Source organism: Spermophilus citellus, assembly GCF_964194105.1.
Source record: "Spermophilus citellus genome assembly, chromosome: 18".
Classification (NCBI taxonomy): Eukaryota; Metazoa; Chordata; class Mammalia; order Rodentia; family Sciuridae; genus Spermophilus; species Spermophilus citellus.
The window spans coordinates 30,871,398-30,895,302 of record NC_138200.1 but is presented as its reverse complement, the minus strand read 5'-3'; positions in this window follow the sequence as shown (position 1 = coordinate 30,895,302).

The window sequence follows — 23,905 nt, the reverse complement described above, 5'->3', positions numbered from 1 at the left end:
GCTGAGATTTCAGGAAACTCGTGGTTTTTTGGAAGCTAGGCAACCCCTTTCAGACGAATTTGGTTTTCATCAGTCTCTGCTTTGGGCTACTTGAATAGGAAACAAACAGTACAGACAGAACTTAGAACTGCTTTATTTTTTCAAGTTTCAAGGAGCTAGCACAAACCGTGTTGGATTTAGAGTTCCAAATTCATCTATCAATATAGGAGAAAACAGAGTGAAACCTAAAAATTCAAACTGTTACTGCAGAGGAATGCTTCAAGGTATAAGAACGAAATTTGGTGAGTCAAGTGGGAATGGTGTACTGATCATTACCTCCAAGTATCATCAAGATTGGGTGAAATAACATTTGCTGACATTTCAGGAAATCATAGTTTTTTGGAAGCTAGGCAACCCCTTTCTGATGAAAGTGGTTTTTCTCAGGGTGTGCTTAGGGTTACTTGAATAGGAAACAAACTGTATAGTTAGAACTTAGAACTACTTTATTGTGTCGAATTTTAAAGAGCTAGCACAAACCGTGTTGGATTTAGAGTTCCAAATTCATCTGTCAATATAGGAGAAAACAGAGTGAAACCTAAAAATTCAAACTGTTACTGCAGAGGAATGCTTCAAGCTATAAGAACGAAATTTGGTGAGTCAAGTGGGAATGGTGTACTGATCATTACCTCCAAGTATCATCAAGATTGGGTGAAATAACATTTGCTGAGGTTTCAGGAAACTCGTGGTTTTTTGGAAGCTAGGCAACCCCTTTCAGACGAATTTGGTTTTCATCAGTCTCTGCTTTGGGCTACTTGAATAGGAAACAAACAGTACAGACAGAACTTAGAACTGCTTTATTTTGTCAAGTTTCAAGGAGCTAGCACAAACCGTGTTGGATTTAGAGTTCCAAATTCATCTGTCAATATAGGAGAAAACAGAGTGAAACCTAAAAATTCAAACTGTTACTGCAGAGGAATGCTTCAAGCTATAAGAACGAAATTTGGTGAGTCAAGTGGGAATGGTGTACTGATCATTAACTCCAAGTATCATCAAGATTGGGTGAAATAACATTTGCTGAGGTTTCAGGAAACTCGTGGTTTTTTGGAAGCTAGGCAACCCCTTTCAGACGAATTTGGTTTTCATCAGTCTCTGCTTTGGGCTACTTGAATAGGAAACAAACAGTACAGACAGAACTTAGAACTGCTTTATTTTGTCAAGTTTCAAGGAGCTAGCACAAACCGTGTTGGATTTAGAGTTCCAAATTCATCTATCAATATAGGAGAAAACAGAGTGAAACCTAAAAATTCAAACTGTTACTGCAGAGGAATGCTTCAAGCTATAAGAACGAAATTTGGTGAGTCAAGTGGGAATTGTGTACTGATCATTACCTCCAAGTATCATCAAGATTGGGTGAAATAACATTTGCTGACATTTCAGGAAATCATAGTTTTTTGGAAGCTAGGCCACCCCTTTCTGACGAAAGTGGTTTTTCTCAGGCTGTGCTTAGGGTTACTTGAATAGGAAACAAACTGTATAGTTAGAACTTAGAACTGCTTTATTTTGTCAAGTTTCAAGGAGCTAGCACAAACCGTGTTGAATTTAGAGTTCCAAATTCATCTATCAATATAGGAGAAAACAGAGTGAAACCTAAAAATTCAAACTGTTACGGCAGAGGAATGCTTCAAGCTATAAGAACGAAATTTGGTGAGTCAAGTGGGAATGGTGTACTGATCATTACCTCCAAGTATCATCAAGATTGGGTGAAATAACATTTGCTGAGATTTCAGGAAACTCGTGGTTTTTTGGAAGCTAGGCAACCCCTTTCAGACGAATTTGGTTTTCATCAGTCTCTGCTTAGGGCTACTTAAATAGGAAACAAACAGTACAGACAGAACTTAGAACTGCTTTATTTTGTCAAGTTTCAAGGAGCTAGCACAAACCGTGTTGGATTTAGAGTTCCAAATCCATCTATCCATATAGGAGAAAACAGAGTGAAACCTAAAAATTCAAACTGTTACTGCAGAGGAATGCTTCAAGCTATAAGAACGAAATTTGGTGAGTCAAGTGGGAATGGTGTACTGATCATTACCTCCAAGTATCATCAAGATTGGGTGAAATAACATTTGCTGAGATTTCAGGAAACTCGTAGTTTTTTGGAAGCTAGGCAACCCCTTTCTGACAAAAGTGGTTTTTCTCAGGCTGTGCTTAGGGTTACTTGAATAGGAAACAAACAGTACAGACAGAACTTAGAACTGCTTTATTTGTCAAGTTTCAAGGAGCTAGCACAAACCGTGTTGGATTTAGAGTTCCAAATTCATCTATCAATATAGGAGAAAACAGAGTGAAACCTAAAAATTCAAACTGTTACTGCAGAGGAATGCTTCAAGCTATATAATCGAAATTTGGTGAGTCAAGTGGGAATGGTGTACTGATCATTACCTCCAAGTATCATCAAGATTGGGTGAAATAACATTTGCTGATATTTCAGGAAATCATACTTTTTGGAAGCTAGGCAACCCCTTTCTGACGAAAGTGGTTTTTCTCAGGCTGTGCTTAGGGTTACTTGAATAGGAAACAAACTGTATAGTTAGAACTTAGAACTGCTTTATTTTGTCAAGTTTCAAGGAGCTAGCACAAACCGTGTTGGATTTAGAGTTCCAAATCCATCTATCAATATAGGAGAAAACAGAGTGAAACCTAAAAATTCAAACTGTTACTGCAGAGGAATGCTTCAAGCTATATAATGGAAATTTGGTGAGTCAAGTGGGAATGGTGTACTGATCATTACCTCCAAGTATCATCAAGATTGGGTGAAATAACATTTGCTGATATTTCAGGAAATCATACTTTTTGGAAGATAGGCAACCCCTTTCTGACGAAAGCGGTTTTTCTCAGGCTGTGCTTAGGGTTACTTGAATAGGAAACAAACTGTATAGTTAGAACTTAGAACTGCTTTATTTTGTCAAGTTTCAAGGAGCTAGCACAAACCGTGTTGGATTTAGAGTTCCAAATCCATCTATCAATATAGGAGAAAACAGAGTGAAACCTAAAAATTCAAACTGTTACTGCAGAGGAATGCTTCAAGCTATAATAACAAAATTTGGTGAGTCAAGTGGGAATGGTGTACTGATCATTACCTCCAAGTATCATCAAGATTGGGTGAAATAACATTTGCTGAGATTTCAGGAAACTCGTAGATTTTTGGAAGCTAGGCAACTCCTTTCAGACGAATTTGGTTTTCATCAGTCTCTGCTTAGGGCTACTTGAATAGGAAACAAACAGTTCAGACAGAACTTAGAACTGCTTTATTTTGTCAAGTTTCAAGGAGCTAGCACAAACCGTGTTGGATTTAGAGTTCCAAATTCATCTATCAATATAGGAGAAAACAGAGTGAAACCTAAAAATTCAAACTGTTACTGCAGAGGAATGCTTCAAGCTATAAGAACGAAATTTGGTTAGTCAAGTGGGAATGGTGTACTAATCATTACCTCCAAGTATCATCAAGATTGGGTGAAATAACATTTGCTGAGATTTCAGGAAACTCGTAGTTTTTTGGAAGCTAGGCAACCCCTTTCAGACGAATTTGGTTTTCATCAATCTCTGCTTAGGGCTACTTGAATAGGAAACAAACAGTACAGACAGAACTTAGAACTGCTTTATTTTGTCAAGTTTCAATGAGCTAGCACAAACCGTGTTGGATTTAGAGTTCCAAATTCATCTATCAATATAGGAGAAAACAGAGTGAAACCTAAAAATTCAAACTGTTACTGCAGAGGAATGCTTCAAGCTATAAGAACGAAATTTGGTGAGTCAAGTGGGAATGGTGTACTGATCATTACCTCCAAGTATCATCAAGATTGGGTGAAGTAACATTTGCTGAGATTTCAGGAAACTCGTAGTTTTTTGGAAGCTAGGCAACCCCTTTCTGACGAAAGTGGTTTTTCTCAGGCTGTGCTTACGGTTACTTGAATAGGAAACAAACTGTATAGTTAGAACTTAGAACTACTTTATTGAGTCAAGTATCCAGGAGCTAGCAAAAACCATGTTGGATTTAGAGTTCCAAATTCATCTATCAATATAGGAGAAAACAGTGAAACCTAAAAATTCAAACTGTTACTGCAGAGGAATGCTTCAAGCTATAAGAACGAAATTTGGTGAGTCAAGTGGGAATGGTGTACTGATCATTACCTTTAAGTATCATCAAGATTGGGTGAAATAACATTTGCTGAGATTTCAGAAAACTCGTAGATTTTTGGAAGCTAGGCAACTCCTTTCAGACGAATTTGGTTTTCATCAGTCTCTGCTTAGGGCTACTTGAATAGGAAACAAACAGTTCAGACAGAACTTAGAACTGCTTTATTTTGTCAAGTTTCAAGGAGCTAGCACAAACCGTGTTGGATTTAGAGTTCCAAATTCATCTATCAATATAGGAGAAAACAGAGTGAAACATAAAAATTCAAACTGTTACTGCAGAGGAATGCTTCAAGCTATAAGAACGAAATTTGGTGAGTCAAGTGGGAATGGTGTACTAATCATTACCTCCAAGTATCATCAAGATTGGGTGAAATAACATTTGCTGAGATTTCAGGAAACTCGTAGTTTTTTGGAAGCTAGGCAACCCCTTTCAGACGAATTTGGTTTTCATCAATCTCTGCTTAGGGCTACTTGAATAGGAAACAAACAGTACAGACAGAACTTAGAACTGCTTTATTTTGTCAAGTTTCAAGGAGCTAGCACAAACCGTGTTGGATTTAGAGTTCCAAATTCATCTATCAATATAGGAGAAAACAGAGTGAAACCTAAAAATTCAAACTGTTACTGCAGAGGAATGCTTCAAGCTATAAGAACGAAATTTGGTGAGTCAAGTGGGAATGGTGTACTGATCATTACCTCCAAGTATCATCAAGATTGGGTGAAATAACATTTGCTGAGATTTCAGGAAACTCGTAGTTTTTTTGGAAGCTAGGCAACCCCTTTCAGACGAATTTGGTTTTCATCAGTCTCAGCTTAGGGCTACTTGAAAAGGAAACAAACAGTACAGACAGAACTTAGAACTGCTTTATTTTGTCACATTTCAAGGAGCTAGCACAAACCGTGTTGGATTTAGAGTTCCAAATTCATCTATGAATATAGGAGAAAACAGAGTGGAACCTAAAAATTCAAACTGTTCCTGCAGAGGAATGCTTCAAAATATAAGAACGAAATTTGGTGAGTCAAGTGGGAACGGTGTACTGATCAGTACCTCCAAGTATCATCAAGATTGGGTGAAATAACATTTGCTGAGATTTCAGGAAACTCGTAGTTTTTTGGAAGCTAGGCAACCCCTTTCTGACGAAAGTGGTTTTTCTCAGGCTGTGCTTAGGGTTACTTGAATAGGAAACAAACTGTATAGTTAGAACTTAGAACTACTTTATTGAGTCAAGTATCCAGGAGCTAGCAAAAACCGTGTTGGATTTAGAGTTCCAAATTCATCTATCAATATAGGAGAAAACAGTGAAACCTAAAAATTCAAACTGTTACTGCAGAGGAATGCTTCAAGCTATAAGAACGAAATTTGGTGAGTCAAGTGGGAATGGTGTACTGATCATTACCTTTAAGTATCATCAAGATTGGGTGAAATAACATTTGCTGAGATTTCAGAAAACTCGTAGTTTTTTGGAAGCTAGGCAACCCCTTTCTGACGAAAGTGGTTTTTCTCAGGCTGTACTTAGGGTTACTTGAATAGGAAACAAACTGTATAGTTAGAACTTAGACTGCTTTATTTTGTCAAGTTTCAAGGAGCTAGCACAAACCGTGTTGGATTTAGAGTTCCAAATTCATCTATCAATATAGGAGAAAACAGAGTGAAACCTAAAAATTCAAACTGTTACTGCAGAGGAATGCTTCAATGTGGCGAGCCGCTTCTGCGGACTGTGGTCGCCATTACAAGATGGCGCTGGCCTTGTGGTGGTCTGTGATAAACAACTCCTTCTCTGGGAGAGTTGGCACATGGTTCTTTGACACCCTACGAGAAAGCTCCACGTGGCAGCTTCGCATTGGGTGTTTGGATACTTTATTAAGGCTGGGAGGGGCTTCTGGAAGATTAGAAGAACTCTCGAGAGCTTGAATAAACAGCTGTAAGAAGATTCCCGGTGTTGCGTCTTCCTTGCGGGCAAGGGGGTCGCGACAAGTGGTGCCGAAACCCGGGAAAATCAAAACTTGCAAGTCGTCAGAGGTGGTGCACTGAACAGTCCCGGTAAGTGGGACCCCATAGTCCCCGTGGGTGGGACCCGACAGTCCCGGTGAGTGGGACCCGATAGTCCCGGTGGGCGGGACCTGATAGTCCCGGTTAGTGGGACCCGCAATCAAAGCGGAGTCAGCTCCTCTACAAAGACAGAGAGAGCCTCATATTTTATTGCAGCTGCACTGTGTACTTTTCTTTTGTTTCTGTGTACTTTCGTTTTGTCCTCTGTATCTGTTCTGTTGCTGTGTCATGGGTGTCACATCTTCAAGCCCGCTTCTTCTGGCACTAGACGGCCTGTTACGTTCCAAAGGCCTGAAAGTGAAACATAGTATCTTACAGAGATTTTTGCAGAAAGTAGATGTTGCTGCACCGTGGTTTGCATATTCGGGCAGCCTTACTATGCCTTGTTGGGATAAATTGGGCAAGGATCTTGACTTTGCTTGTGAGCAGGGCATATTGGAGGGTGGGGTGATTCCCCTTTGGAAGATAGTCCGTAGTTGCCTCACAGATGGCAGATGTCATGACGCACTTGCTAAAGGACAGGAGGTTTTAGAAAAGTTACATGAGGAGAAATCGGAGACAGCAGGCAGTGCGATATCTCAGGAGGATGGGAGTGTGCGGAGCGTGAAACAGGGGAGGAGACGATTATCTCTGACAAAAGGTGAGGTATCTCGGGAGGATGGGAGCGTGCGGAGCGTGAAGCAGGGGAGGAAACGCTTGTATCCAGATCTCAGTGCGCTGCGCACACCCCCATGTGGAAGCGGGTCAGAAGAAGAGGAGGATGAGGAGGAGGAGCTTGGGAGGCTGTCTCGCCAGCTAGGGAGTTTAGCTGCTGGAGAAGGGAACGAAGATAGACCGGGGCTCAAGAAATGTGATCCTCCGGACCCACCGCCGTATGGTGGGGGTGTTTCGGGGAGAGCTTTCCATGCTCAAACATGGAAGGCTGTTAACGCTGAGATGGGTCTTGCTTATCCAGTTTTTCAGGATGAGAATAGGGGAAGATTTTCGGAGCCTTTAGATTTCAAAATTGTGAAGACCCTGGCAGAGTCTGTACGCACTTATGGGGTGGATGCCGCCTTCACATTAACTCAGGTGGAGAGTCTGTCTAGATTCTGTATGACTCCCTCTGATTGGGCTAGCCTTGTTCGGGCTTGTGTTTCTCCGGGCAAGTATTTGGACTGGAGAGCATTTATGCTAGAGGGCGCAATAGAGCAGGCCGCCCAAAACCATGCAGCAGGACATCCTCATTGGGATAAGGACATGCTTTTGGGGCAAGGTAGATTTGCTAATCAACAGACAGGATTCCCTCCTGAGGTATATGATCAAATTAATAACATTTGCATTCGGGCATGGAAGTCACTTCCAAATAGAGGAGAAGTGTCTGGTAATTTGACCAAGATTTTACAAGGCCCTACAGAACCCTTTTCAGATTTCGTAGCAAGGATGGTGGATGCTGCTGGAAAGATTTTTGGGGATCCTGATAGAGCCATGCCCCTTGTTAAGCAATTGGTCTTTGAGCAATGCACCAAGGAATGTAAAGCAGCAATCGCTCCTTATAAGAACAAAGGCATAGAAGTATGGATGAAAGTGTGTAGAGAGATTGGAGGGCCTTTAACTAATGCAGGTCTTGCAGCTGCTGTCCTTCGGATTGCAAAAGGGGGCAATCCTGCCGCCAGAACATGCTTCCATTGTGGTCAACCCGGTCATATCAGACGTGAGTGTCCCAAAAATGTCAATTTTACTGGACCTCCTCACGGTGGCCCTTCCACTGGCCTTCGATCACCGGGATTGTGTCCAAGGTGCAAAAGGGGGAAGCATTGGGCAAAAGAGTGTACATCAGTGAGGGACATCCATGGACAGCTTATTTCAGCTGGGCCAAAAAACGGCCGACGGGGCCCCCGACCCCAGGGCCCGCAAATATATGGGGCAGTGGAGAATGTCACACCCGAACCCGAGACATGGCCATCTCTACGCCATCCCATGAAACGCGGAGAGCCACTACAGGTGCCGCGGGATTGGACCTCTGTTCCACCTCCAGACTCGTGTTAACACCTAAGATGGGAGTCCAATTGGTGGAAACTGAGTTCAAAGGGCCTCTACCACCTGGCACTGTAGGTTTGCTAATTGGACGTGCATCTTCCATTTTGCAAGGTCTTCATGTTTTCCCTGGAGTCATAAGTCCTGATACTGTAGGGATAGTAAAGGTTATGGTGGAAGCTCCAAAAGGCATTGTGTCCATCTCCCCAGGAGATCGGATTGCTCAATTACTGGTTTTGCCTAGTTTACATGATCATTTCCCTGCAGACTCAAAGTCACGGACAGGGAATGAGATTGGTACCACCGGAGGGAATTGTGCTTATTTGTCACTAGATATGAGTAATCGCCCTACTTTGGAATTAAGCATAGAAGGTAAATCAATTGTGGGCTTACTTGATACAGGTGCAGATCGTAGCATCATTGCACTTAAGGACTGGTCTAAGGGATGGCCAGTGCAGACTTCTGATCAATCTCTGAGAGGACTTGGATATGCCCAGGCTCCTCAGGTTAGCTGTAGACATCTTTCCTGGAAGGACCCGGAAGGACATCATGGTACTTTTCAGCCTTATGTACTTAATTTACCTATCTCTTTATGGGGCCGTGACCTGATGAAAGACATGGGGTTCACTCTTAGTAATGACTATTCCCCAGTGTCCCAACAAATTATGCACAATATGGGGTATAGGCCAGGTTTAGGACTAGGAAAACATTTACAGGGACGTAAGCATCCTGTACAAGGTCATCAAAAGCTTGACAGATTTGGTCTGGGTTTTTCCTAGGGGCCGCTGAGGCTCAAATACCCATAACATGGCTCACCGAGGAGCCTGTTTGGGTGCCTCAGTGGCCTCTTCCCTCGGTTAAACTGGCAGCAGCCCATGCTCTAGTTAAAGAACAACTTGACTTGGGTCACATCCAACCCTCTACTTCTCCATGGAATACTCCCATATTTGTCATTAGGAAAAAATCAGGGAAGTGGCGCCTACTGCATGATCTACGAGCGGTTAATGCTCAAATGCAACCTATGGGGCCCATTCAGAGAGGGCTGCCTCTGCTCTCTTCTGTTCCTCAAGGCTGGCACATTATTGTTATTGACATTAAAGACTGTTTCTTTTCTATTCCTTTACATCCTAAAGACTCGCAGCGTTTTGCCTTTACCCTTCCCTCGTGTAACCACGAGGAACCAGATCAAAGGTTTGAGTGGATAGTGTTGCCGCAGGGAATGGCTAATAGTCCCACAATGTGTCAGATGTATGTAGGGAAGACACTTGTGCCCCTCAGACAAAAGTACTCCTCCATCAAGATCATTCATTATATGGATGATGTATTATTGGCTGCTAAATCAGAACAAACAGTTCATGAGGCCTATGACGACCTCGTGAAGTTGTTAGCACAATGTGGGCTGCATATAGCACCTGAAAAGGTTCAAACAGGAGATTCTATTAAGTATTTGGGAGCAACAATTGGGTATGACAAATTACAACCACAAAAAATCACCATACGAACTCAGGATCTTCAAACTCTAAATGATTTTCAGAAACTGCTGGGAGATATTAATTGGATACGAGGATATTTACATATTTCTAATGTTGTACTACAGCCTTTGTATGCTACTCTTAAAGGTGATCCAGATCTTACTTCCCCTCGTAGCCTCACCAAAGAGGCTAGAGCGGCCCTTATGACAGTAGAAGAAGCTATACAACATGCCACTTTATGCAGGCTCCAGAGTGATAACCCTTTTCAATTATGTGTGCTTGCCACTATGCGGCAGCCTACTGGAGTACTATGTCAAGATGGACCTTTGCTATGGATACACCCACATGTATCCCCAGGAAAATCCTTAGAATATTATCCTGATGCTGTTGCAGCATTAGCACTTAAAGGGATTCAACAAAGCATTCAATTTTTCGGACAATCACCTTCTTCTCTTATTATACCCTATACTAAAGCTCAACTTAATGTTTTGTGTGCTACTCTAGATAACTGGGCTATTCTATGTTGTTCGTTTCAAGGGGTTATTGATAATCATTACCCTTCTCATCCATTACTCCATTTTGTTAAGGAACATCCTATTATTTTCCCTAAAGTAACTTCATCCAGTCCAATTCCGGGGGCTGTTAATATTTTTACTGATGGTTCCAAGTCTGGAATGGGAGCTTATGTCATTAATGATTCTCCCCCTGTCCAGCATCAATTTGCTCCTGGAAATCCACAATGGGTAGAACTGCAAATTGTTATTGAGGTGTTTAAACAGTGTTCTTTTCCTTTTAATCTCATTTCGGACTCCATCTATGTGGTGCAAGCACTAAAAATCCTAGAGGCTGTGGGAGCTATTAGTGATGCCCGTAATGTATCTGCTTACTTTAATCAGCTTCGACGGCTTATCTGTAGCCGCACTGCTCCCTTTTATCCAATGCACATCCGGGCTCACACCTCTCTCCCTGGTCCATTATCACAGGGTAATGCCTGTGCGGACTCAGCCACTCGAGGTCAGTTGATCTGTTTGGCTTCCTCCTTAGAAGAGGCTAAATTGTTTCACCAAAATTTCCATGTTAATGCTTTAACACTGCGCAGGCGTTTTTCCATTTCTAGAGCAGATGCTCGGCAGATAGTATTGCACTGTCCCCATTGTGTCACATTTCTTCATCCCCCTACTTATGGAGTGAACCCACGGGGGTTGAAGCCACTGGTTGTCTGGCAAATGGATGTGACACATATACCTGACTTTGGTAACCTCAAGTATGTCCATGTTTCTGTTGATACGTGCTCTGGAGTTATTCATGCTTCTGCGTTATCAGGAGAAAAGGCACGTAATGTCATCACTCATTGCCTGGAAGCCTGGGCGGCGTGGGGTGCGCCCACGTCCCTTAAGACTGACAATGGACCTGCTTATACTGGCAGACAATTCACGTCCTTTTGTTCTACTATGGGAGTGCAACTTACTCATGGTCTGCCTTACAATCCTCAAGGACAAGGCATTGTTGAGCGTGCTCATCGCACCTTAAAGGAAACTTTACAAAAACAAAAAGGGGGAATAGGAGCTGGACATACTCCTAAAGAATGCTTGTCCTTAGCTCTCTTTACTATTAATTTTTTGACTTTGGATATTCATGGTCGCTCTGCGGCCGATAGACATGTGTTCCCTCAGCCCTCTGTGATTGGCTATGTTAAGTGGAAAGATGTTCTTACGGGCCAATGGAACGGCCCCGACCCCGTGCTGACATGGGCACGAGGATCCATATGTGTTTTTCCCCAGGATCGCACGGAACCATTGTGGGTCCCTGAACGCCTGACAAGAAGAGTCCTGACGCCAGCTACTCAGCAACAAGAATTACCACAGCAATCCCGTGATGAGGATCTTCATTCTGCTGAGTGCTCTGGCTCTGGTGCTGATGCCGATGACACAGACGACACCAATGCAATGGTGGGCGGTGGCACGGGCTTGGCCAATGCCGATGCCGGTTCACGGTAATTCCAGTGTCCTTCCCACTCTTTTCTCTACCTCGTGTGAGATGTCTGCGCCCTGTGCCTCTCCTAGAGGGGACGTGGAACGCATTTACAATCAATCTCAAGTTAATCTCACAGGAGTGTTTTGTTTTAGCCTTGGGAACGCTCATTGTATCCGTCTTAAGACCAAGAATTTGACTAACTGGGACAATCCATTGCAGTCCAGTCAAGTCTCAGGGAGCATTCTCAGTACTGTATTGGGCCAAGTAGTCTCAGGGGAACAATCAGGCTCAGGAACCTCTGTAAATAGCTCTGCTTTAACCATAACTACCTTGGCTAGTATCTCCGAGGTACTAATTCCAATGCCCCCATATTCTAGTGGACTTCCTTGTGCCACTCATTTTAAGGCTTCTCCTTACTGTACCCCTAATCTTGGTTTCCCCCCAACATTCACGCCTTGTCAGGATTATTCTTGGGAGAAACGTCAAGTTGCTAAAGGTTTCTCCCTTTCCCCCTCTCTTAAGAGGTATGTTTATGACTTTAGCAACAGTGCCAACTCCTCTACAGGAGTGGGTTGGTCCTGGTTTCAATGGCTGATTTCCAACACAAAGGGGGCTTCAGCTGATATTTCTGCACTGGCTCAATTGCTGGGAGCCAAAAGTTGGTTGGCTAATGTTTCTGGCACTGTTTACGAGAGTGAGCGAGGTAGTAGACTCACATCTGTTTCGTTCAACTCTCTGTTGGATAATGCCACATTGCCCCCTGCAGCGGTTTGTGTTCAATCTCCGTTCTTACTCCTTTTGGCTAATGTCACCTCGTCAGAAATGCTGGATTGTTTTAATGTTAATTGTTTCTTATCTGAATGTTGGGATGGTTCTTCGGCTGTAGCAGTGGTTATGAAAATTCCAACCTTTGTTCCAATCCCAGTTATTGCGGACCCTGATAAATTCCCCATTGTTGAGCTACTTAGAGTCCGCAGGGATTTTGGAATCACAGCTGCTATAGTGACAGCCGTGGCGGTATCTGCTGCTGCAGCGGTCGCGGCCGGAGTGGCCATGGCCAATCAAGTGCAGACTGCTGCCTCCGTTAATCAAGTTGTTCAACAAACTTCTATGATACTTGAGTCCCAAAATGCAATTAATCAACATATTTTGTCAGGGATCTTAGCTGCCAACCAAAGAATAGATTTACTCCAAGCTCAGGTAGAAGAATTGGCTGATTTGGTGCTTTTGGGCTGTGTTGATCAACGTGCACATTTATGCATAACCTCTGTCAGATTTAATGATTCCAGGAATGCCTCCCGTATCATCGGAGAATACTTGGCCGGAAATTGGTCCATGGCAGCGGAAGACATGATCCAGTCTCAACTAACCCAGATAGCTGTCTTGAATAGTACCCGCGTTGATCCCATAACGTTGGGTCAATTCACTGATTGGATATCTTCTGCCTTTTCCTTTTTTAAAGAGTGGGTGGGGGTAGGCATTTTTGGCGCAATGTGTTGCTTCAGTATGGTTCTCTGTTTGTGGTTTCTCTGCCGCCTTAAGGCCCGCAATGCTCGCGATAAAGCTATGATTATACAAGCACTTGCAGCTTTAGAAACTGGCAACTCACCTCAAGTTTGGCTTGCACAAATTAAACAGTAAACCTTTGACATGGTCGTTGCACCCCAAGTTTTATGGACATTGCACTGGAAACGACATGTCCTTCCTTGTTATTCTCCTAGTGTTGGAAAGCCTTTGCACTCTGCCGGCTTTACTGCCATTGCACACAGATGGGTTTCCACGCTAGTACTTTTCTATCGCTCTATGACCCGTGCCTTTCTTTTAGGGTGTTGCCAACTTGTTTGTCGTTGTATTTCTATACAGCCACAGTTCAGCCTCAGAGACCTAATCATGACTGGCTGAGTAGATACCATTAAACGCCTTGGCAACAACGAGCTGATCTTGTAGTACCCAGAGACGGGCAACTTTCACGCTTGCACTGCAACCTAAGACAGGGGAATGGGGCCTCCCCAAAGACGGGTAAGCAATGTAAGGGCAGTGAACGACCTAAGACAGGGGCTACTTGATTCCCTTTGACGTGCTATAAACAGAAGGAAAAAACTGCTGGCAGTGGATTCCCCCCGGCCCCCAGGGCTTGGATCCAGCCCTGATTTGTATGCACGTCAAGGAGGCCAGCTCACAGGGCCTTAACAGCTTTGTGGTGTCTGTTTTCATATTCAGCCAATAACGGTCATGTGGGAACGTCCTGACCTGCTTGGGTCTGATGAGGTTCCTGGTTGAAGGCTTCGTATGAGTAATGGCGATTCACCTCTACTCTTGCCTGTTTTGTTTTTAGTAAACGAAAGGGGGAACTGTGGCGAGCCGCTTCTGCGGACTGTGGTCGCCATTACAAGATGGCGCTGGCCTTGTGGTGGTCTGTGATAAACAACTCCTTCTCTGGGAGAGTTGGCACATGGTTCTTTGACACCCTACGAGAAAGCTCCACGTGGCAGCTTCGCATTGGGTGTTTGGATACTTTATTAAGGCTGGGAGGGGCTTCTGGAAGATTAGAAGAACTCTCGAGAGCTTGAATAAACAGCTGTAAGAAGATTCCCGGTGTTGCGTCTTCCTTGCGGGCAAGGGGGTCGCGACACTTCAAGCTATAAGAACGAAATTTGGTGAGTCAAGTGGGAATGGTGTACTGATCATTACCTCCAAGTATCATCAAGATTGGGTGAAATAACATTTGCTGAGATTTCAGGAAATCGTAGTTTTTTTGGAAGCTAGGCAACCCCTTTCAGATGAAAGTGGTTTTTCTCTGGCTGTGCTTAGGGTTACTTGAATAGAAAACAAACTGTATAGTTAGAACTTAGAACTACTTTACTGTGTCAAGTATCAAGGAGCTAGCACAAACCGTGTTGGATTTAGAGTTCCAAATTCATCTATCAATAGAGGAGAAAACAGAGTGAAACCTAAAAATTCAAACTGTTACTGCAGAGGAATGCTTCAAGCTATAAGAACGAAATTTGGTGAGTCAAGTGGGAATGGTGTACTGATCATTACCTCCAAGTATCATCAAGATTGGGTGAAATAACATTTGCTGAGATTTCAGGAAACTCGTAGTTTTTTGGAAGCTAGGCAACCCCTTTCTGACGAAAGTGGTTTTTCTCAGGCTGTGCTTAGGGTTACTTGAATAGGAAACAAACTGTATACTTAGAACTTAGAACTATTTTATTGTGTCAAGTTTCAAGGAGCTAGCACAAACCGTGTTGGATTTAGAGTTCCAAATTCATCTATCAATATAGGAGAAAACAGAGTGAAACCTAAAAATTCAAACTGTTACTGCAGAGGAATGCTTCAAGCTATAAGAACGAAATTTGGTGAGTCAAGTGGGAATGGTGTACTGATCATTACCTCCAAGTATCATCAAGATTGGGTGAAATAACATTTGCTGAGATTTCAGGAAACTCGTAGTTTTTTGGAAGCTAGGCAACCCCTTTCAGACGAATTTGGTTTTCATCAGTCTCTGCTTAGGGCTACTTGAATAGGAAACAAACAGTACAGACAGAACTTAGAACTGCTTTATTTTGTCAAGTTTCAAGGACCTAGCACAAACCGTGTTGGATTTAGAGTTCCAAATTCATCTATCAATATAGGAGAAAACAGAGTGAAACCTAAAAATTCAAACTGTTACTGCAGAGGAATGCTTCAAGCTATAAGAACGAAATTTGGTGAGTCAAGTGGGAATGGTGTACTGATCATTACCTCCAAGTATCATCAAGATTGGGTGAAATAACATTTGCTGAGATTTCAGGAAACTCATAGTTTTTTGGAAGCTAGGCAACCCCTTTCAGACGAATTTGGTTTTCATCAGTCTCTGATTAGGGCTACTTGAATACTAAACAAACAGTACAGACAGAACTTAGAACTACTTTATTTTGCCAAGTTTCAAGGAGCTAGCACAAACCGTGTTGGATTTAGGGTTCCAAATTCATCTATCAATACAGGAGAATACAGAGTAAAACCTAAAAATTCAAACTGTTACTGCAGAGGAATGCTTCAAGCTATAAGAACGAAATTTGGTGAGTCAAGTGGGAATGGTGTACTGATCATGATTTCCAAGTATCATCAAGATTGGGTGAAATAACATTTGCTGAGATTTCAGGAAACTCGTAGTTTTTTGGAAGCTAGGCAATCCCTTTCTGACGAAAGTGGTTTTTCTCAGGCTGTGCTTAGGGTTACTTGAATAGGAAACAAACTGTATAATTAGAACTTAGAACTACTTTATTGTGTCAAGTTTCAAGGAGCTAGCACAAACCGTGTTGGATTTAGAGTTCCAAATTCATCTATCAATATAGGAGAAAACAGAGTGAAACCTAAAAATTCAAACTGTTACTGCAGAGGAATGCTTCAAGATATAAGAACGAAATTTGGTGAGTCAAGTGGGAATGGTGTACTGATCATTACCTCCAAGTATCATCAAGATTGGGTGAAATAACATTTGCTGAGATTTCAGGAAACTCGTAGTTTTTTGGAAGCTAGGCAACCCCTTTCAGACGAATTTGGTTTTCATCAGTCTCTGCTTAGGGCTACTTGAATACTAAACAAACAGTACAGACAGAACTTAGAACTACTTTATTTTGCCAAGTTTCAAGGAGCTAGCACAAACCGTGTTGGATTTAGGGTTCCAAATTCATCTATCAATACAGGAGAATACAGAGTAAAACCTAAAAATTCAAACTGTTACTGCAGAGGAATGCTTCAAGCTATAAGAACGAAATTTGGTGAGTCAAGTGGGAATGGTGTACTGATCATGACTTCCAAGTATCATCAAGATTGGGTGAAATAACATTTGCTGAGATTTCAGGAAACTCATAGTTTTTTGGAAGCTAGGCAACCCCTTTCTGACGAAAGTGGTTTTTCTCAGGCTGTGTTTAGGGTTTCTTGAATAAGAAACAAACTGTATAGTTAGAACTTAGAAGTACTTTATTTTGTCAAGTTTCAAGGAGCTAGCACAAACTGTGTTGGATTTAGAGTTCCAAATTCATCTATCAATATAGGAGAAAACAGAGTGAAACCTAAAAATTCAAACTGTTACTGCAGAGGAATGCTTCAAGATATAAGAACGAAATTTGGTGAGTCAAGTGGGAGTGGTGTACTGATCATTACCTCCAAGTATCATCAAGATTGGGTGAAATAACATTTGCTGAGATTTCAGGAAACTCGTAGTTTCTTGGAAGCTAGGCAACCCCTTTCAGAATAATTTGGTTTTCATCAGGCTCTGCTTAGGGCTACTTGAATAGGAAACAAACACTGCAGACAAACTTAGACTGCTTTATTTTGTCAAGTTTCAAGGAGCTAGCACAAACCGTGTTGGATTTAGAGTTCCAAATTCATCTATCAATATAGGAGAAAACAGAGTGAAACCTAAAAATTCAAACTGTTACTGCAGAGGAATGCTTCAAGCTATATAATCGAAATTTGGTGAGTCAAGTGGGAATGGTGTACTGATCATTACCTCCAAGTATCATCAAGATTGGGTGAAATAACATTTGCTGAGATTTCAGGAAATCGTAGTTTTTGGAAGCTAGGCAACCCCTTTCTGACGAAAGTGGTTTTTCTCAGGCTGTGCTTAGGGTTACTTGAATAGGAAACAAACTGTATAGTTAGAACTTAGAACTGCTTTATTTTGTCAAGTTTCAAGGAGCTAGCACAAACCGTGTTGGATTTAGAGTTCCAAATCCATCTATCAATATAGGAGAAAACAGAGTGAAACCTAAAAATTCAAACTGTTACTGCAGAGGAATGCTTCAAGCTATATAATCGAAATTTGGTGAGTCAAGTGGGAATGGTGTACTGATCTTTACCTCCAAGTATCATCAAGATTGGGTGAAATAACATTTGCTGATATTTCAGGAAATCATACTTTTTGGAAGCTAGGCAACCCCTTTCTGACGAAAGTGGTTTTTCTCAGGCTGTGCTTAGGGTTACTTGAATAGGAAACAAACTGTATAGTTAGAACTTAGAACTGCTTTATTTTGTCAAGTTTCAAGGAGCTAGCACAAACCGTGTTGGATTTAGAGTTCCAAATTCATCTATCAATATAGGAGAAAACAGAGTGAAACCTAAAAATTCAAACTGTTACTGCAGAGGAATGCTTCAAGGTATAAGAACGAAATTTGGTGAGTCAAGTGGGAATGGTGTACTGATCATTACCTCCAAGTATCATCAAGATTGGGTGAAATAACATTTGCTGAGATTTCAGGAAAATCGTAGTTTTTTGGAAGCTAGGCAACCCCTTTCAGACGAATTTGGTTTTCATCAATCTCTGCTTAGGGCTACTTGAATAGGAAACAAACAGTACAGACAGAACTTAGAACTGCTTTATTTTGTCAAGTTTCAAGGAGCTAGCACAAACCGTGTTGGAGTTAGAGTTCCAAATTCATCTATCAATATAGGAGAAAACAGAGTGAAACCTAAAAATTCAAACTGTTACTGCAGAGGAATGCTTCAAGCTATAAGAACGAAATTTGGTGAGTCAAGTGGGAATGGTGTACTGATCATTACCTCCAAGTATCATCAAGATTGGGTGAAATAACATTTGCTGAGATTTCAGGAAACTCGTGGTTTTTTGGAAGCTAGGCAACCCCTTTCAGACGAATTTGGTTTTCATCAGTCTCTGCTTAGGGCTACTTGAATAGGAAACAAACAGTACAGACAGAACTTAGAACTGCTTTATTTTGTCAAGATTCAAGGAGCTAGCACAAACCGTGTTGGATTTAGAGTTCCAAATCCATCTATCAATATAGGAGAAAACAGAGTGAAACCTAAAAATTCAAACTGTTACTGCAGAGGAATGCTTCAAGGTATAAGAACGAAATTTGGTGAGTCAAGTGGGAATGGTGTACTGATCATTACCTCCAAATATCATCAAGATTAGGTGAAATAACATTTTCCGAGATTTCAGAAAACTCGTAGTTTTTTGGAAGCTAGGCAACCCCTTTCTGATGAAAGTGGTTTTTCTCAGGGTGTGCTTAGTGTTACTTGAATAGGAAACAAACTGTATAGTTAGAACTTAGAACTACTTTACTGTGTCAAGTATCAAGGAGCTAGCACAAACCGTGTTGGATTTAGAGTTCCAAATTCATCTATCAATATAGGAGAAAACAGAGTGAAACCTAAAAATTCAAACTGTTACTGCAGAGGAATGCTTCAAGCTATAAGAACGAAATTGGGTGAGTCAAGTGGGAATGGTGTACTGATCATTACCTCCAAGTATCATCAAGATTGGGTGAAATAACATTTGCTGAGATTTCAGGAAACTCGTAGTTTCTTGGAAGCTAGGCAACCCCTTTCAGAATAATTTGGTTTTCATCAGGCTCTGCTTAGGGCTACTTGAATAGGAAACAAACTGTATAGTTAGAACTTAGAACTACTTTATTGTGTCAAGTTTCAAGGAGCTAGCACAAACTGTGTTGGATTTAGAGTTCCAAATTCATCTATCAATATAGGAGAAAACAGAGTGAAACCTAAAAATTCAAACTGTTACTGCAGAGGAATGCTTCAAGCTATAAGAACGAAATTTGGAGAGTCAAGTGGGAATGATGTACTGATCATTACCTCCAAGTATCATCAAGATTGGGTGAAGTAACATTTGCTGAGATTTCAGGAAACTCGTAGTTTTTTGGAAGCTAGGCAACCCCTTTCAGACGAATTTGGTTTTCATCAGTCTCTGCTTAGGGCTACTTGAATAGGAAACAAACAGTAGAGACAGAACTTAGAACTGCTTTATTTTGTCAAGTTTCAAGGAGCTAGCACAAACCTTGTTGGATTTAGAGTTCCAAATTCATCTATCAATATAGGAGAAAACAGAGTGAAACCTAAAAATTCAAACTGTTACTGCAGAGGAATGCTTCAAGCTATAAGAACGAAATTTGGTGAGTCAAGTGGGAATGGTGTACTGATCATTACCTCCAAGTATCATCAAGATTGGGTGAAATAACATTTGCTGAGATTTCAGGAAATCGTAGTTTTTTGGAAGCTAGGCAACCCCTTTCAGATGAAAGTGGTTTTTCTCTGGCTGTGCTTAGGGTTACTTGAATAGAAAACAAACTGTATAGTTAGAACTTAGAACTACTTTACTGTGTCAAGTATCAAGGAGCTAGCACAAACCGTGTTGGATTTAGAGTTCCAAATTCATCTGTCAATATAGGAGAAAACAGAGTGAAACCTAAAAATTCAAACTGTTACTGCAGAGGAATGCTTCAAGATATAAGAACGAAATTTGGTGAGTCAAGTGGGAATGGTGTACTGATCATTACCTCCAAGTATCATCAAGATTGGGTGAAATAACATTTGCTGAGATTTCAGGAAACTCGTAGTTTTTTGGAAGCTAGGCAACCCCTTTCTGACAAAAGTGGTTTTTCTCAGGCTGTGCTTAGGGTTACTTGAATAGGAAACAAACAGTACAGACAGAACTTAGAACTGCTTTATTTGTCAAGTTTCAAGGAGCTAGCACAAACCGTGTTGGATTTAGAGTTCCAAATTCATCTATCAATATAGGAGAAAACAGAGTGAAACCTAAAAATTCAAACTGTTACTGCAGAGGAATGCTTCAAGCTATAAGAATGAAATTTGGTGAGTCAAGTGGGAATGGTGTACTGATCATTACCTCCAAGTATCATCAAGATTGGGTGAAGTAATATTTTCTGAGATTTCAGGAAACTCGTAGTTTTTTGGAAGCTAGGCAACCCCTTTCAGACGAATTTGGTTTTCATCAGTCTCTGCTTAGGGCTACTTGAATAGGAAACAAACAGTACAGACAGAACTTAGACTGCTTTATTTTGTCAAGTTTCAAGGAGCTAGCACAAACCGTGTTGGATTTAGAGTTCCAAATTCATCCATCAATATAGGAGAAAACAGAGTGAAACCTAAAAATTCAAACTGTTACTGCAGAGGAATGCTTCAAGCTATAAGAACGAAATTTGGTGAGTCAAGTGGGAATGGTGTACTGATCATTACCTCCAAGTATCATCAAGATTGGGTGAAATAACATTTGCTGAGATTTCAGAAAACTCGTAGTTTTTTGGAAGCTAGGCAACCCCTTTCTGACGAAAGTGGTTTTTCTCAGGCTGTGCTTAGGGTTACTTGAATAGGAAACAAACTGTATAGTTAGAACTTAGAACTACTTTATTGTGTCAAGTATCAAGGAGCTAGCACAAACCATGTTGGATTTAGAGTTCCAAATTCATCTATCAATATAGGAGAAAACAGAGTGAAACCTAAAAATTCAAACTGTTACTGCAGAGGAATGCTTCAAGCTATAAGAACGAAATTTGGTGAGTCAAGTGGGAATGGTGTACTGATCATTACCTCCAAGTATCATCAAGATTGGGTGAAATAACATTTGCTGACATTTCAGGAAACTCGTAGTTTTTAGGAAGCTAGGCAACCCCTTTTAGACGAATTTGGTTTTCATCAGTCTCAGCTTAGGGCTACTTGAAAAGGAAACAAACAGTACAGACAGAACTAGAACTGCTTTATTTTGTCAAGTTTCAAGGAGCTAGCACAAACCGTGTTGGATTTAGAGTTCCAAATTCATCTATGAATATAGGAGAAAACAGAGTGGAACCTAAAAATTCAAACTGTTCCTGCAGAGGAATGCTTCAAAATATAAGAACGAAATTTGGTGAGTCAAGTGGGAACGGTGTACTGATCAGTACCTCCAAGTATCATCAAGATTGGGTGAAATAACATTTGCTGAGATTTCAGGAAACTCGTAGTTTTTTGGAAGCTAGGCAACCCCTTTCTGACGAAAGTGGTTTTTCTCAGGCTGTGCTTAGGGTTACTTGAATAGGAAACAAACTGTATAGTTAGAACTTAGAACTACTTTATTGAGTCAAGTATCCAGGAGCTAGCAAAAACCGTGTTGGTTTTAGAGTTCCAAATTCATCTATCAATATAGGAGAAAACAGAGTGAAACCTAAAAATTCAAACTGTTACTGCAGAGGAATGCTTCTAGCTATAAGAACGAAATTTGGTGAGTCAAGTGGGAATGGTGTACTGATCATTACCTTTAAGTATCATCAAGATTGGGTGAAATAACATTTGCTGAGATTTCAGAAAACTCGTAGTTTTTTGGAAGCTAGGCAACCCCTTTCTGACGAAAGTGGTTTTTCTCAGGCTGTGCTTAGGGTTACTTGAATAGGAAACAAACTGTATAGTTAGAACTTAGAACTACTTTATTGTGTCAAATTTTAAAGAGCTAGCACAAACCGTGTTGGATTTAGAGTTCCAAATTCATCTATCAATATAGGAGAAAACAGAGTGAAACCTAAAAATTCAAACTGTTACTGCAGAGGAATGCTTCAAGCTATAAGAACGAAATTTGGTGAGTCAAGTGGGAATGGTGTACTGATCATTACCTCCAAGTATCATCAAGATTGGGTGAAATAACATTTGCTGAGATTTCAGGAAACTCGTAGTTTTTTGGAAGCTAGGCAACCCCTTTCTGACGAAAGTGGTTTTTCTCAGGCTGTCCTTAGGGTTACTTGAATAGGAAACAAACTGTATAGTTAGAACTTAGAACTACTTTATTGTGTCAAGTATCAAGGAGCTAGCACAAACCATGTTGGATTTAGAGTTCCAAATTCATCTATCAATATAAGAGAAAACAGAGTGAAACCTAAAAATTCAAACTGTTACTGCAGAGGAATGCTTCAAGCTATAAGAACGAAATTTGGTGAGTCAAGTGGGAATGGTGTACTGATCATTACCTCCAAGTATCATCAAGATTGGGTGAAATAACATTTGCTGAGATTTCAGGAAACTCGTAGTTTTTTTGGAAGCTAGGCAACCCCTTTCAGACGAATTTGGTTTTCATCAGTCTCAGCTTAGGGCTACTTGAAAAGGAAACAAACAGTACAGACAGAACTTAGAACTGCTTTATTTTGTCACGTTTCAAGGAGCTAGCACAAACCGTGTTGGATTTAGAGTTCCAAATTCATCTATGAATATAGGAGAAAACAGAGTGGAACCTAAAAATTCAAACTGTTCCTGCAGAGGAATGCTTCAAAATATAAGAACGAAATTTGGTGAGTCAAGTGGGAATGGTGTACTGATCACTACCTCCAAGTATCATCAAGATTGGGTGAAATAACATTTGCTGAGATTTCAGGAAACTCGTAGTTTTTTGGAAGCTAGGCAACCCCTTTCTGACGAAAGTGGTTTTTCTCAGGCTGTGCTTAGGGTTACTTGAATAGGAAACAAACTGTATAGTTAGAACTTAGATCTACTTTATTGAGTCAAGTATCCAGGAGCTAGCAAAAACCGTGTTGGATTTAGAGTTCCAAATTCATCTATCAATATAGGAGAAAGCAGTGAAACCTAAAAATTCAAACTGTTACTGCAGAGGAATGCTTCAAGCTATAAGAACGAAATTTGGTGAGTCAAGTGGGAATGGTGTACTGATCATTACCTTTAAGTTTCATCAAGATTGGGTGAAATAACATTTGCTGAGATTTCAGAAAATTCGTAGTTTTTTGGAAGCTAGGCAACCCCTTTCTGACGAAAGTGGTTTTTCTCAGGCTGTACTTAGGGTTACTTGAATAGGAAACAAACTGTATAGTTAGAACTTAGAACTACTTTATTGTGTCAAGTATCAAGGAGCTAGCACAAACCATGTTGGATTTAGATTTCCAAATTCATCTATCAATATAGGAGAAAACAGAGTGAAACCTAAAAATTCAAACTGTTACTGCAGAGGAATGCTTCAAGCTATAAGAACGAAATTTGGTGAGTCAAGTGGGAATGGTGTACTTATCATTACCTCCAAGTATCATCAAGATTGGGTGAAATAACATTTGCTGAGATTTCAGGAAACTCGTAGTTTTTTGGAAGCTAGGCAACCCCTTTCAGACGAATTTGGTTTTCATCAGTCTCAGCTTAGGGCTACTTGAATAGGAAACAAACAGTACAGACAGAACTTAGAACTGCTTTATTTTGTCAAGTTTCAAGGAGCTAGCACAAACCGTGTTGGATTTAGAGTTCCAAATTCATCTATCAATATAGGAGAAAACAGAGTGAAACCTAAAAATTCAAACTGTTACTGCAGAGGATTGCTTCAAGCTATAAGAACGAAATTTGGTGAGTCAAGTGGGAATGGTGTACTGATCATTACCTCCAAGTATCATCAAGATTGGGTGAAATAACATTTGCTGAGATTTCAGGAAATCGTAGTTTT